Source organism: Phoca vitulina, unplaced genomic scaffold (assembly GCF_004348235.1).
Source record: "Phoca vitulina isolate PV1807 unplaced genomic scaffold, GSC_HSeal_1.0 scaffold59, whole genome shotgun sequence".
NCBI lineage: Eukaryota > Metazoa > Chordata > Mammalia > Carnivora > Phocidae > Phoca > Phoca vitulina.
The window spans coordinates 8605929-8620933 of NW_022589762.1; the positions used below are offsets into that span (position 1 = coordinate 8605929).

General features: G+C 41.5%; 1 pseudogene; it reads left to right on the plus strand.

Moving 5' to 3' along the window:
• The first annotated feature begins 539 nt into the window (after nt 1-539).
• LOC116623535 lies at nt 540-2245 on the plus strand (annotated as a pseudogene).
• Nucleotides 2246-15005: the final 12760 nt, after the last annotated feature.

Consider the following 15005-nt stretch of genomic DNA (forward strand, 5'->3'; position numbering starts at 1 on the left):
TTTTTGTTAAATGCTCAGAATCTCAAAACCCAATGTTCCTTAGACCATTGTCAATTTCTTTTATGTTTCAGACATGAAGTAAGACAGCCTGAATTTTTATTAAAAAAAAAAATTTTTTTTTTAAGTAGCTCCATGCCCAACATTGGGCTTGAACTCAGGACCCGGACAACAGGAGTTGCATGCTGTAGGGACTGAGCCAGCCAGGTGCTCCCGCCAGCCTGATTCTACCCAGTTGCTATGTGACAAGTGGTTTCACATTTCTATGCCTCAGTTTCCTTCATATGAGTAAGAAGTGAGAATTATCATACATACAAACTGATCAGATGTGGACATGGCATATTGGAAACACTCCATAAATGTTTGCCACTTTATTTTCTCTATGCAAGTTATATTTTAGGGAATCCATTAATTCATTCACTCAACACATATCTATTAAGCATGTCTGAAATGTCAAGTGCTAGGAGAAAGAAACGAATTATGCATGCTTCCTGTACCAAAACATTTTATAATGTAGTATAGAAAAGAAGCCCCGCGAACGGATGAGTGCCTTAAGATATTACGGAACTGTGGTGTGAGTGTGTGCAAGATACAGCGGGAGTAGAAAGGAGGGACTTCTATCTTGGAGGGAAATCAGTTAAGAGTATCAAATATCATCATACCCTGCAGCTGTCAGCTCCCTCAGGGTCTGGCCCAGAAGCGGTGTAAGCTGAACCGCTACGGCTGCAGGCTGCTGCATGCCCTGGGCCATATCCCCTTGCCGACCTGGGCGCTCTTCCTCTGTCCTCACCGCCTCTGAAACCGCTGGTGGTGTTCGTCCTCCGCGGTCCCCGCGCCGGCATGAGGACCCAGTGTGCCTGCATCAGCGAGAAATACGGCCACACACACCCTTCTGCAGGAGAACTTCGTGATGAAAAGGAAGAACCCAGATTCACAGGGCGGTGAACTCATTGAAAAGTACATTACAGGGGCGCCTGGGTGGCTCAGTCGTTAATCGTCTGCCTTCGGCTCAGGTCATGATCCCGGGGTCCTGGGATCGAGCCCCGCATAGGGTTCCCTGCTCAGCGGGAAGCCTGCTTCTCCCCCTCCCACTCCCCCTACTTGTGTTCCTTCTCTCGCTGCCTCTCTCTGTCAAATAAATAAATAAATAATCTTAAAAAAAAAAAAAAAAAGAAGTACATTAAAGATGGAAAGATTGTGCCGGTTGAAAGAACCATCAGTTTGTTAAAGAGGGAAAGGGATCAGATGCTGGCTGCCCATGCTCAGAATAGATTCCTGATTGAGGGGTTTCCAAGAAATCAAAGACCATCTTCAAGGTTGGGACAAGACCATGGGTGGGAAGGTAGGTTGTAGCTTTTGTTCTGTGTTTTGGCTGTAATAATGAGATCTGTATTGAACAATGTCTTGGAAGGAGAAAAAAAAGTGGTAGAAGTGATGACAACAGAGAGAGTTTGCAAAAGAGAATTCAGAACTATATTCAGTCAACAAAGCCAATTATTGACTTACATGAAGAAATGGGGTAAGTCAAGCAAATGGATGCCTCTAAGTCTGTTAAGTTGTTGTTGTTGTATTAATATTAATTTATTTAAGTAATCTCTACACCCAGCATGGGACTCAAGCTCCGGAACAAGAGTCCCATGGTCTTCCCACTGAGCCAGCCAGGTGCCCCATAGGAGTGTCTTTTTTTCTATTTTTTTCTTTGTTTTTTAAGATTTTTATTTATTTGAGAGAGAGCCAGAGAGAGCACAAGCAGGGGGAGCAGCAGAGAGAGAGAGGGAGAAGCAGACTCCATGCTGAGCAGGGAGCCTGATTTGGGGCTCGATCCCAGTACCCTGGGATCAGGACCTGAGCCAAAGGCAGACGCTCAACTGACTGAGCCACCCAGGCGCCCCTTTATTCTTTTTTTTTTTTTTTAAGATTTTATTTTTAAGTAATCTCTACAAACAAGGTGGGACTCGAACTTACAGCTCTGAGATCAAGAGTTGCAGGCTCTGGGACCCCTGGGTGGCTCAGTCAGTTAAACGTCTGCCTTCCGCTCAGGTCACGATCCCAGAGTCCTGGGATCGAGCCCCACACTGGACTCCCTGCTCAGCATGGAGTCTGCTTCTCCCTCTGCTTGACTCTCTCTCAACTCTGACAAATAAATAAAATCTTAAAAAAAAAAAAGAGTTGCGTGCTCTACGTACTGAGCCAGCCAGGCACTCCTATTGATGAAGTTTTTGATGAAGTTGTGAAGATTTTTGTTTGACAAAAAAGGCTAGCTCTAAAGCTGAAAGCATCCTTGAAATCATGCTTGAATATTGCTTTGATGGCTGCTATTTCAACCCCCCCTTTTTAAAATTTTTTTTTAAAGATTTTATTTGTTTATTTGACAGAGAGCGTGCAAGCACAAGCAGGCGGAGCAGCAGAGAGAGAGGGAGAAGCAGAATCCATGCTCAGCGGGGAGCCCAATGTGGGGCTCGATCCCAGGACCTTGGGATCACGACCTGAGCCGAAGGAAGACGCTTAACCGACTGAGCCACCCAGGCACCCCTTTCAACTCCCTTTTAAGGCACTTTTAATCTTTCATAATTACATCTCCATTAATGGCTGGAAAAATACGTAATAAGACAAATTAAGTTTTTTATCTTCAATTTTTTTTGGTCACAGGAGTAGACAGCAAATTCAGGTCTCGCTTCATCTGAGCTATGGTGCTCACAAAACAAAGGATATCAGCTAGTTCTTTGTTTTTACTCAAAGCATATCCCTTTTATAGTTTGTACCTTGTGTAAGCAAAACTTTTTGGTATATTTGTATATCCCTTTAGTAATTACATGTTAGGATTAGGGATTCTCCACATCCTCCTTTACTTAAAGGTTTTAAATTTCCAACCTGTTAAGTGAATTTGTGGACCAAATTCCAAAGGGACTTTTGGTATAGTCAGTTCTTACAAAATGTGTTTGATAAACAAACTCGTAAAAATTCCTAGAAGTGTTTTAGTATTTATCACAAGACTGGCCGTTTTCTATAAAAAGGTAAGAAAACTTAGGCTTTGTTTTATTGCAACTCATAGAAAGTTGTGTGACAGGGCATCTTTTTTACTTCCAGGGATTGGGATGGGGGTCACTGGGGTTTCAGGGCCTGGAGGAATTGTAAGATTTATTCTGACATATATTGGAGGATAAGGGGCAAGGATCACATCTAATGACATGTGTTCTTATGCTTTATTATAGTGTGCTATTTATGATTAAACTGATCTGAACAAAATTCCTGGCAGTGGAACCTTGAAATGCACGTACTAATTTTATGGTAGACTGATTTGGTTAGCGTTTTAGTAACACTTCATTCAAAGTTTTTTTGTTTGTTTCTAGATTAAATGGAGGGTTGGTATGAAGTAAAAAAAAAAAAATCTGGTTAAAAAAATATATCATCATAAAAAGATAGTACTTGAATTCAGTCTTGAAAAATGGTCAGGCAGTAAGAAAAAAAGGCAGCAAGCTTGAAAAATCCTGATGTCTGCTGGGGACTATGCATATAGATTGGTGCAGGGATGGATAGAGATGATGCTACAAGGCAGGTAGGAGCAGGATTATACAGGTCTCCGTCCTGCTAAAGAGTTTGGATTTTATACTAAAGGCAGTGGAGCCACTGAAGAGTTTTAAAGTGGGGAATGACAGGCAGCAACCTCTGCGACCTGGGCCACAGCAACTTCTTGCTAGACATGTCTCCAGAGGCAAGGGAAACAAAGGCAGAAATGAACTAGTGGGACGTCATCAAAATAAAAAGCTTTTGCACAGCAAAGGAAACAGTCGACAAAACCAAAAGACAACTGACAGAATGGGAGAAGATATTTGCAAATGGCATGTCAGATAAAGGGCTAGTATCCAAAATCTATAAAGAATTATCAAACTCAACACCCTAAAATAAATAATCTAGTCAAGAAATGGGCAGAAGATGTGAACACACATTTCTGCAAAGAAGACATCCAAACGGCCAACAGACACATGAAAAAATGCTCAACATCATTCAGCATCAGGGAAATGCCAATCAAAACCACAATGAGATACCACCTTACACCAGTCAGAATGGCTAAAATTAACAAGTCAAGAAATGACAGATGTTGGTGAGGATGCAAAGAAAGGGGAAACCTCCTATACTGTTGGTGGGAAGGCCAGCTGGTGCAGCCACTCTGGAAAACAGTATGGAGGTTCCTCAAAAAGTTGAAACCCTACAACCCAGCAATTGCACTACTGGGTATGTACCCCAAAGATACAAATGGAGTGATCCGAAGGGGCACATGCACCCCGATGTTTATAGCAGCGATGTCCACAATAGCAAAACTGTGGAAAGAGCCAAGATGTCCATCGAGCGATGAATGGATAAAGAAGATGTGGTATACACACACACACACACACACACACACACACACTGGAATATTACTCAGCCATCAGAAAATGAAATCTTGACGTTTGCAACGACGTGGGTGGAACTAGAGGGTATTATGCTAAGCAAAATAAGTCAATCAGAGAAAGATCATATGATCTCACTGATATGTGGAATTTAAGAAACAAAACAGAGGATCATAGGGGAAAAGAGGAAAAAACAAAACAAGTTGAAACCAGAGAGGGAGACAAACCATAAGAGACTCTTAATCATAGGAAACAAACTGAGGGTTGCTGGAGGTGGGGGGAGGGATGGTCTAACTGAGTGATGGACATTAAGGAGGGCACGTATGTAATGAGCACTGGGTATTATATATGACTGATGAATTACAGATCTGTACCTCTGAAATCAATAATACAGTATATATTAATTAATTGAATTTAAATAAAAAAATTAAGTAGGGAATGATATAATCAGTCTTAGGAACATCTAAAGACGATTTGAGGAAGAGGATGGAGCAGGACCCATTAAGAGACCGATGTGATCACCTAGACCAGGGATTGGCAAACTAGTTGGCTACCTGTTTGTTTAGTCCATGAATGTAAGAATAACTTCTACATTTTATTTATTTTATTTATTTATTTTTTAAGATTTTACTTATATATTTGACAGAGAGAGACACAGCAGGAGAGGGAACAGAGCAGGGGGGGTGGGAGAGGGAGAAGCAGGCTTCCCGCTGAGCAGGGAGTCTGATGCGGGGCTTGATCCCAGGACCCTGGGATCATGACCTGAGCCGAAAGCAGACGCTTAACGACTGAGCCACCCAGGTGCCCTAATTTCTACATTTTAAATAAATTAATTTTTAAAAGTTTATTTATAATCTCTACACCCAAAGTGGGGCAAAAACTCATGACCCTGAGATCAAGAGTCACATGCTCTACCAATAGCCAGACAGGCACCCATTTTCTACATTTTTAAATGGTTGGGGGAAAAAGGCAAACAATATTTTGTGACTTGTGAACAGTATCTGAAATTCAAATTTCAGTGTCCTCAAATACAATTGTATTGGAACACAGCCGCACTCATTTATTTACGTACTGTTCATGGCTGCTTTCATGTTACAACAGCAGAATTGAGTAGTTGTCACAGAGACCCTACAGTTTGCAAATCCTAAAATACGTACTACTTGACCCTCTGCAGACAAAGTTTGCCGACTCTGGATGTGGGCAAAAGTGATCAGAGTCTCTGTGAAAGTGGGAGCCATGCAGAAAGAAGCGGGAGTGAATGTATTCAAACCACATTTATACAAACTACATTAATAGGTAGAATTGATAGGGGCTGGCAACTAATTTGATGTTAGTGGCAAGAAGAATGGGAATCAGTACGACACTTTTTCTGGCTCAAGTGACTTAGTAGACAGAGTTGCCAGTCACTTGATTTTATTTTATTTTTTCAGGCACTCAATTTTAAATTATAAGCAGAGAAATATAATTAATTAGAGTTCAGGTGTTTTTAGATTGATGTATCTGAGAGGCATCCAGATATTGTTGGAATAAAGGATGAAACTCTTTAGAGAGATCTCATCTTTTTTTTTTTTTTTTTTAAAGATTTTTTTATTTATTTGACAGGGAGAAAGACAGCCAGAGAGGGAACACAAGCAGGGGGAGTGGGAGAGGGAGAAGCAGGCTTCCCGAGGAGCAGGGAGCCCGATGCGGGGCTCGATCCCAGGACCCTGGGATCATGACCTGAGCCGAAGGCAGACGCTTAACGACTGAGCCACCCAGGCGCCCCTAGAGAGATCTCATCTTACAGAGGTTAATGCATTCACGGTCTGTAGCTGGTAACGGAAGCTGTCAAGTCAACCAGAGTGGAAGGCAGAGCAAGGTTGCAAACTTAAGCATTTTAGGGACCAGGTAGACAGGATGTAAGAAAAAAAATGGATAGACATGGTTGTAAAAACTAACTCACTTTCCCCTTAATTTTTATATAAGGGTGAAATAAACATTTCAATAGGAAAGATATTTGGCAGATCTCACTCAGGTTAGAGTGCAGCAGGGAGTCCAGGAGACAACAGGGCATGGTAGGGACTAAAATGATGACAGGGATGGAGGTTAGGTAAAGACACAGCAACAGGGACTTTCACTCACCAGCCAATGATGAGTGCCTCGTCTGCCAGCATCCCCAACATGGCGCCATTCCCCAGGGTGGGTCATCAGCTGTCTACCTAGTGACAGGTGGATTACACTGGATCATTTCCATCTTGGAAGAGGGAACACTTTGTTCTTATTGAAATCGACACTTACTGTGTATATGAATTTGCCTTTCCTGAATGCAGTGCTTCTGCCAAAACTACCATCTGTGGACCTACAGAGCGCATTATCCACACAGCATTGCCTCGGATTGAGGAGCTCACTCCACTGCAAAGGGAGTGCGGCAATGAGCTCATGCTTATGGAATTCACTAGTCTCACAGTGTTTACCATCATTCTAGAGTAGCTGGGTTGGGAGCGCCTGGGTGGCTCATTCGGTTAAGCATCTGCCTTTGGCTCAGGTCATGATCCTGGAGTCCTGAGATCGAGCCCGGAGTTGGGCTCCCTGCCCAGTGGGGAGTCTGCTTCTCCCTCTCCCTCTGCTGCTACTCCTGCTTGTGCTCTTGCTCTTTCTCTCTCAAATAAATAAATAAAATCTTAAAGAAAATAAAGTAGCTGGGTTGATAAAATGAAGGAACAGACTTTGGAAGACTCAGTTGTAGTGCCAGCTGGGTAGCAATACGTTTCGGGTCTAGGGCAGTGCCCTCCAGTAGGCTGTGTGTGCTCTAAGTCATCATCCAATCCATGGCGTTGTCTTCCCATAGCCAGAATTTACAAGTCGAGGAATCCGAAGTGTAGAAATAGGAGTGGTATCCCTACTATTAAGTCTAGTGATCCACTAGCAAAATTTTTGCTTCCAGTCCCAATGATGTTATGCTCTGCTGGTCTAGAGATCATGCTCTATCATTAAGGTCAATAGAAAATTACAATAACCCAATCTAGGAAGGACCACTAATGGCCTAAACCCCTGAAGAATATAGGTTTAAGTCACTACCAGGAAAAAAATTACCATCAGCTGAAGTGCTTGTTGAGGACAAACGGAATATGTGCTAGTCTCTTAACAAGCTTGATGATTATAATACAATATTGTTGTCCATATTCACTATACTTGCATTAGATCTCCAGCGCTTATTTGCTACGCACTGGATTCAAAGGGAATATGGAATGAGTAATGAAAGAAAGTAGATACAGATACCACCTATGACCAGTGACCAGTTGCAGAAACAAAGACTGTGATTGTTATAAGTGTTTCTACCCTTTTTTGTTACTGTGTAAGTCTACTCAGGCTGCCGTAACAGAATACCACAGACTTGGTCTGTTAAACAACAGAAATTCATTTTCTTACATTTTTGGAGGCTGGAAGTCCTAGATTACAGTGCTTGTATGGTTATGAAAGGGAGGAAGAAATTACCTTTGTCCACATTTCATTTAGCTGGACTAAGAATTAAAATTTACATAAGACAGATTAATAGGAGAAAAACCCAAAGTTTTATTATGTGCACAGAGTGCTTGCTTCGGCAGCCCATATACTAAAATTGGAGCAACATTACGTGCACAGAGAGGCCCAATGATAGGATTGAGACCTAAAGAAATAAATAAGACAGGTAGTTTTTATACTGTTTAGACAGACAATAAATCTGTGAGAAAATGATAGGACAAAGAAAACTTAACTTTGGGGGGCACCTGGGTGGCTTAGATGGTTAAGCGTCTGCCTTCAGCTCAGGTCATGATCCCAGGTTCTGGGATAAAGCCCCATGTCTTGCTCCCCAGCCCAATGAAGAATCTGCTTCTCCCTCTGCCTCTCCCCTTCCTTGTGCTCTCTCTGTCTCTCCCGCAAATGAATAAATAAAATAAAATAAAAAAGAAAACTTAACTTTGGGAGCTTCAATCAGTAAGGAATTCTTTTTTTTTTTTTTTAAGATTTATATATTTATTTGACAGAGACCCAGCGAGAGAGGGAACACAAGCAGGGGGAGCGAGAGAGGGAGAAGCAGGCTTCCCGCTGAGCAGGGAGCCTGATGTGGGGCTCGATCCCAGGACCCTGAGATCATGACCCGAGCCGAAGGCAGACGCCCAACGGCTGAGCCACCCAGGTGCCCCTCTTAAGTAACTTTTGTTCAAAATAATCAATATGCCAAAGTGGCACATTTTGAGGCAGCCTGCCTTTGGCCCCTGCAGTTGGGTTCTGGTGAGAATTCTCTTCTGGGATTGCAGATGGTGGCCTTCTTGGTGTGTCCTCACATGGCCTTTCCTCTGTGTGTGTGTGTGTGTGTGTGTGTGTGTATGTGTACTCCTGGTTTCTCTTCTTCCTCCTCTTTTTTTTTAAATAAGATTTTACTCATTTAATTATTTAGAGCATGAGCAAGGGGAGGGGCAGAGGAGGAGGGAGAGAGAGAATCCCAAGCAGACTGCACTGAGCACAGAGCCCAAGGTGGGGCTTGATCCCATGACCCTGAGATCACGATCTGAGCCAAAATCAAGTCCGTCGCTTAACTGACTCAGTCACCCAGGTGCCCCCGTCTCTTATTCTTCTTACAAGGACATCAGTCGTGTTGGATTAGGGCCCTACCCTTATAATCTCATTTAACTTTAATTACCTCTTGCAAGGTCTTTTCTGCAAATATAGTATATTGGGAGTTAGGGCTTCAACATATTAATTTGAGGAGGACACAGTTCAGTCCATAAGAGCTATAAATGTGTGTGTGTGTGTGTGGCAAATATTTCTATTTACTTCTCTTTTTTAAAAGATTTATTTATTTATTTGAGAGAGAGAGGGAGAAGCAGACTGCCCGCTGAGCAGAGAGCCCGATGTGGGACTCGATCCCAGGACCCTGAGATCATGACCTGAGCCGAAGGCAGACGCTTAACCAACTGAGCCACCCAGGCATCCAATAATCATTAACTTTATAGCAGAGTATTTAAGTTACAGGATATCAAGGAGAAGCGTGAACATCACCCAAAGACTTTGCATCATCTTATCAGGAGACAGCATGTTTTTGGTTGTATGCAGGATAGTTGTATTATGTTAGGCAGAAGTATGACTTTGCTATTTGCCTTATTTGGAGATTAAATGTGGTTTAAGATGTATTTGGGTGCCAAGATGACAAGGATTGTTTCCAGGTTAGGGCTATAGCTAACAATGTTGTGACATTGGTGTATATTTTTCCTGGTGCATATAAGTATTTTTAAGGACATATACTGAGTAGTGGAATTGCTGATTTATAGGGTATGAATATTTTTCGCTTCAAAATATACTGTAAAGCATTTTGTTTCAAAATGGTTTTTCAGGGGCATGTGGGTGGCTCAGTCGTTAAGCGTCTGCCTTCGGCTCAGGTCATGGTCCCAGGGTCCTGGGATGGAGCCCCGCATCGGGCTCCCTGCTCAGCGGGAAGCCTGCTTCTCCCTCTCCCACTCTCCCTGCTTGTGTTCCCTCTCTCGCTGTGTCTCTCCCTGTCAAATAAAGAAATTAAATCTTTAAAAAAACAAAACCAAAACCAAAAACAAAAAACAAAATAGTTTTTCAAATTTATATTCCTATTAACAGTTGATATGAGGTAGTTATTACAACCTTGTCTATACTTGGCACTATCAAGTTTTTAAATTTAACTATTCTTGTGAGTCTATAATTATATTTCATAGTGTTTGCAACTGGCCTTTCTTTGTTGGTGTCAATAAAATTAGGCATTTGCATTTCTTTTGTGAAATGTCTGCTTAGCTCTTTTGCCCATTTTTCTATTGGATTGTTTGACTTCTTATTGATTTGTATTAGTTCTTATGTCTTCATGAACAGAAGATCTTAATGCAGTCTAATTTATCAATCTTTTCCTTTTCTTTCTTTCTTTTTTTTTTTAAGATTTTATTTATTTATTTGACAGAGAGAGACACAGCGAGAGAGGGAACACAGGCAGGGGGAATGGGAGAGGGAGAAGCAGGCTTTCCTCTGAGCAAGGAGCCCAACGTGGGGCTCAATCCCAGGACCCTGGGATCATGATCTGAGCCGAAGGCAGACGCTTAACGACTGAGCCACCCAGGCGCCCCATTAATATATTTTTTAAGATTTTACTTATTTTGTGATTGGGCATTTCACTTAATATAATGTCCTCAGGGGTCACCCCCGTTGTAGCATATATCAGAATTTCCTTACTTTTGGAAGTAATTTCCTTACTCTTCTCTGTGTCTCCTTCTGCCAAATAAATAAATAAAATCTTAAAAAAAAAAAAAAGAATTTCTTTACTTTTTAAGGCTGACTAATGTTCCATTATACATATATATCACATTTTGCTTATCCATTCATCTGTCAGTAGACATTTGGGTTGATTTCATGTTTCAGCTATTTTGAATAATGCTGCTATGAACATGAGTGTACAAATATCTCTGAGATTTTTTTGGAGTATATATGCAGAAGTGAAATTACTAGTCAGATAGCAATTCTATTTTTAATATTTTGAGGAGCTATCATACTGCTTTCCATAGAGGTTGTACCATTTTACATTCTTACCAAGAATGCACAAGGGTTCCAGTTTCTCTACAAGCTTGCCAACACTTGGGGGTTTTGGGGTCTTTTTTTTGTTTTGTTTTGAAAGATAGTCATTCTAATGGGTGTGAGGTGTTATCTTATTATCGTTTTGATTACATTTCCCTAATGACTAGTGATATTGAGCATCTTTTCATGTGCTTATTGGTCATTTGTGTATCTTTTTTGGAGAAATGTCTATTCAAGTCTTTTGCTCCTTTTTCTCCCCAGGATTCCCCTGTCACAATCCCATTTTTTAATTAACAAATTAATTGAAGTATAGTTAACACACAATGTTAATCCTTTGCTTATATTTTTAAAGATTTTTTTTTTTAATAATCTCTACACCCAACATGGGGCTCGAACTTACAACCCTGTGATCAACAGTCGTGCTCCACTGACTGAGCCAGCCAGACGCCCCTCCTTTGTCTATTTTTGAATTGTTTTCTTGTAGTTGAGTTTTAGGAGTTCCCTATATATTCTGAATCCCTTAGATATGATTTGTAAGTATTTTCTCCCATTCTGTGGGTTGCCTTTTTACTCTGTTGATACTGTCTTCTGGTGTACAAATTTTTAAATTTTTACAATTTTAGAATTTTATTTTTTAAGCATTTTCTTTATTTGAGAGAGAGAGCAAGAGAGAGAGAGAGAGCACACATGAGCAGGGGGGAGGGGCAGAGGAAGAGGGAGAAGCAGACTTCCCTCTGAGCAGGGAGCCCTATGTGAAACTTGATCCCAGGATCATGACCTAAACTGAAGGCAGACACTTAACTGACTGAGCCACCCAAGCTCCCCTCAATTTTAGAATTTTGAATTGAAGTCCAATTTGTTGATATATATATATTTTTTTAATTTTTTAATTTTTAATTTTTTTTTTTGAGAGAGAGAGTGCAGGGATAGCGAGAGAGATCACAAGTGGGGAGGAGAGGGAGAAGCAGGCTCCCGCCGAGCAGGGAGCCCGACGCGGGGCTCGATCCCAGGACCCTGGGATGGAGCCCGACGCGGAGCTCGATCCCAGGACCCTGGGATCATGACCTGAGCTGAAGGCAGACGCTTAACGACTGAGCCACCCAGGTGCCCCTCAATTTGTTTATATTTTGTTGCTGTCGTCTGTGACTTTGGTGTCATATCCAAGAAATCACTACCCAGTTGCAATGTCATGAAACATTTGCCCTATGTTTTCTTCTAGGAGTTTTATGGTTTTAGGTCTTCCATTTAGGTCTTTGATTCATTTTCAGTTAATTTTCATATATGGCATTAGGTACGCATCCAACTTCATTCAATTATATTGTTTTTTTAAAGTTTTATTGTTTTGCTTTCTCCATTTAGATCCATGAAATACCTGGAATTGATTTTTGTGTATGGTGTGATGTAGAAGTCTAATTTTATTATTTTTCATATGGATGATTATATGGATAAACAAATGTCCTAGTACTGGCTAATGAGATTATTTTCCCATTTTTCTTCAGTGCTACCTTTATTGAGTCTCCATATGTATATAGTTTATTCAGTTTCACTGGTCTACTTACGTACTTGTGTGCAGGGCTACTCTATATTAATTGTTAGAACTATAATAAATATTGATATCTAATAGAATAAGTTCACATATTTTATTCTTTTAAACCAGTATCTAGCCTAGTTTTTGGCTCGTGTTATTGACTCAAAGTCCATCACATAAATATGGAGTCAATTTGTCAAATTTTTAAAAAATATTTTAAGTATATATTTGGAATTACAGTGAATGCATAGAAATTTGGAGGATATTTACATATTTAAAATATTGAATTTTGTAATACAGCAAAGATTTACCTCTCTCTTGTCTTCTTAAATTTTTTTAATTAAAATATAGTTTTTTCTGTAGACACGTTATTTATCTTTTGTTACATCTACTTCTAGGTCCTTGAGATTTTTGCTTTTTTTTTTTTTTAAGATTTTATTTATTTATTTGATAGAGAGAGAGACAGCGAGAGAGGGAACACAAGCAGGGGTAATGGGAGAGGGAGAAGCAGGCTTCCCGCGGAGCGGGGAGCCCGATGCGGAGCTCGATCCCAGGACCCTGAGATCATGACCTGAGCCGAAGGCAGACGCTTAACGACTGAGCCACCCAGGCACCCCTAGGTCCTTGAGATTTTTTTGATGCTATTGTACATCACATTCTCTTGCCAAATTTTATTTTCTTCTCTTGTAAGTTGAAATATGATAGAATTTTATATATTGATTTTTGATCTAGCAACCTTGCTAATTTTTTAAATTCTAATAATTTATCTGTAGACTTAATTATTTATGTACATAATTATCATGCAAATAATCATATTTTTTTCCTTTTTCAAATTCGTATACCTTGTAATTTTGTGTGCGTGTGTCATATTTGTACTTGCTAGGATTTCCAATACAGCACTAAACAGGAGTGGGAATCATGGGCAGCTACAAATTATTCTCAGTCTAAAAGGGAAAGCTTTTAATGTTTTACCATTAAGTATTATATTTTCCATGGCTCAAACTTACACTATGATTAAGAGGCATGCCTATTTGTAGCAGAAGAACACCCTGTTCTCAGCCCACTCGGTCTAGAAATGCAGTGCAAGTAGGCCATGTAAATTCATGAAAATCCTTCAAATGTCCCACCCCTATTCTTGCGGTGGCCCTTGTGGCCTGTAGAGAGGGAGGGGGAGGGGAGGAATTCCCGCTAATGCTTTGTTTACAGATGGATCTAGTGGGGCAATCTGCCTTTGGGGAGCGCAGTGGCTCTTCAGCCCAACACTGACACCATCTGGATGGAACAGGAATGAACCGTAGAGCCAATGGGTTGGACTTGGAGCAGTTCGGTTGGTGATTACTCACAAGCCCTGGCCATTAACCCTTTGTGCTGACAACTGGACTGCTCTAAAGGGATCTACCCTATGGCTTGGACAATGAGAACCCAAGGGGGTGGATATTTAGCAATAAGCCCTTATGGGGTCAGAGTATGTGGAAAGAGGGGTGCCTGGCTGACTCATTTGGTGGATCATGAGACTCTTGTCCTCAGGGCGGAGAGTTTGAGCCACATGTTGGGTGTAGTGGAGATTACTTAAAACATATTTAGAAATTAAAAAAATATGTGTGGAAAGACTTTTGGGTTCACTTGCAAGAGCCTGAAGCAGTCGTCACTGTCTTCCCATGTGTGAGGCCCTGACCCCCCCTGGCAATCAGGAAGCTACTGCCCCAGCTCTGGTACAAGTCCTAGCAGCTGACCCTTCAGTAGATATAGCATATCGGCTGCATAGAAAGATGGCCACTGAGGTGTTTGAGTGGGATGGCATTTTGCCAAGGATGCTGGCTTGCTCTTGAAATACAGTGACTTGGTTAATGAAGTAACAGTACGCTCTGTGGGTTCGGAACAACACCCAAGGCAATTGCCAAAGGAGTGTGGGTCCATCCGCCACAGTTCCCAACCAGTGAGTGGTTGGCAAATTGATTATAGGGGCCCCCTCCGTCTGAGATTTCATTTATTTATTTGACAGAGAGTGGAAGAAAGAGCAAAAGAAAGCACAAAGGGGAGAGCAGCAGAGGGAGCGGGAGAAGCATGCTCCCCACTGAGCAGGGAGCCTGATGCAGGGCTAGATCCCAGGACCCCAGGATCGAGACCCAAACCAAAGGCAGACCCTCAATCAACTGAGCCACCCAGGCACCCCCTGAATGAAGGTTCTAAATCTGCCCTGGTTTGTGTAGACACTGCATCTGGTTGAACCCAAGCTTTTCCCTGTCACTGTGCAAACCAGGTTGCCACCATTAGGGAATTAGAGAGGCTGGGTACCAAGTTCTCCCACTCAATAGACAGAGTTTGGGAGGTCATGTTTCAAAGGTCATGATACGAAAGACAGGGCAAAAGAACATGGCATTGAATGGAGGCTTCATTTCCCCTATACCCTGCAAACAGCAGGACTGGTAGAAAGGAAAAATAGAACATTAAAGCAGCAGGTTGCGTTATTAACAAGGAAAACCACTTTGGCTGGGTGGACTAAGGCACTGCCCCAGGCTTTAATACTTTTGAATGATCATAGGGCC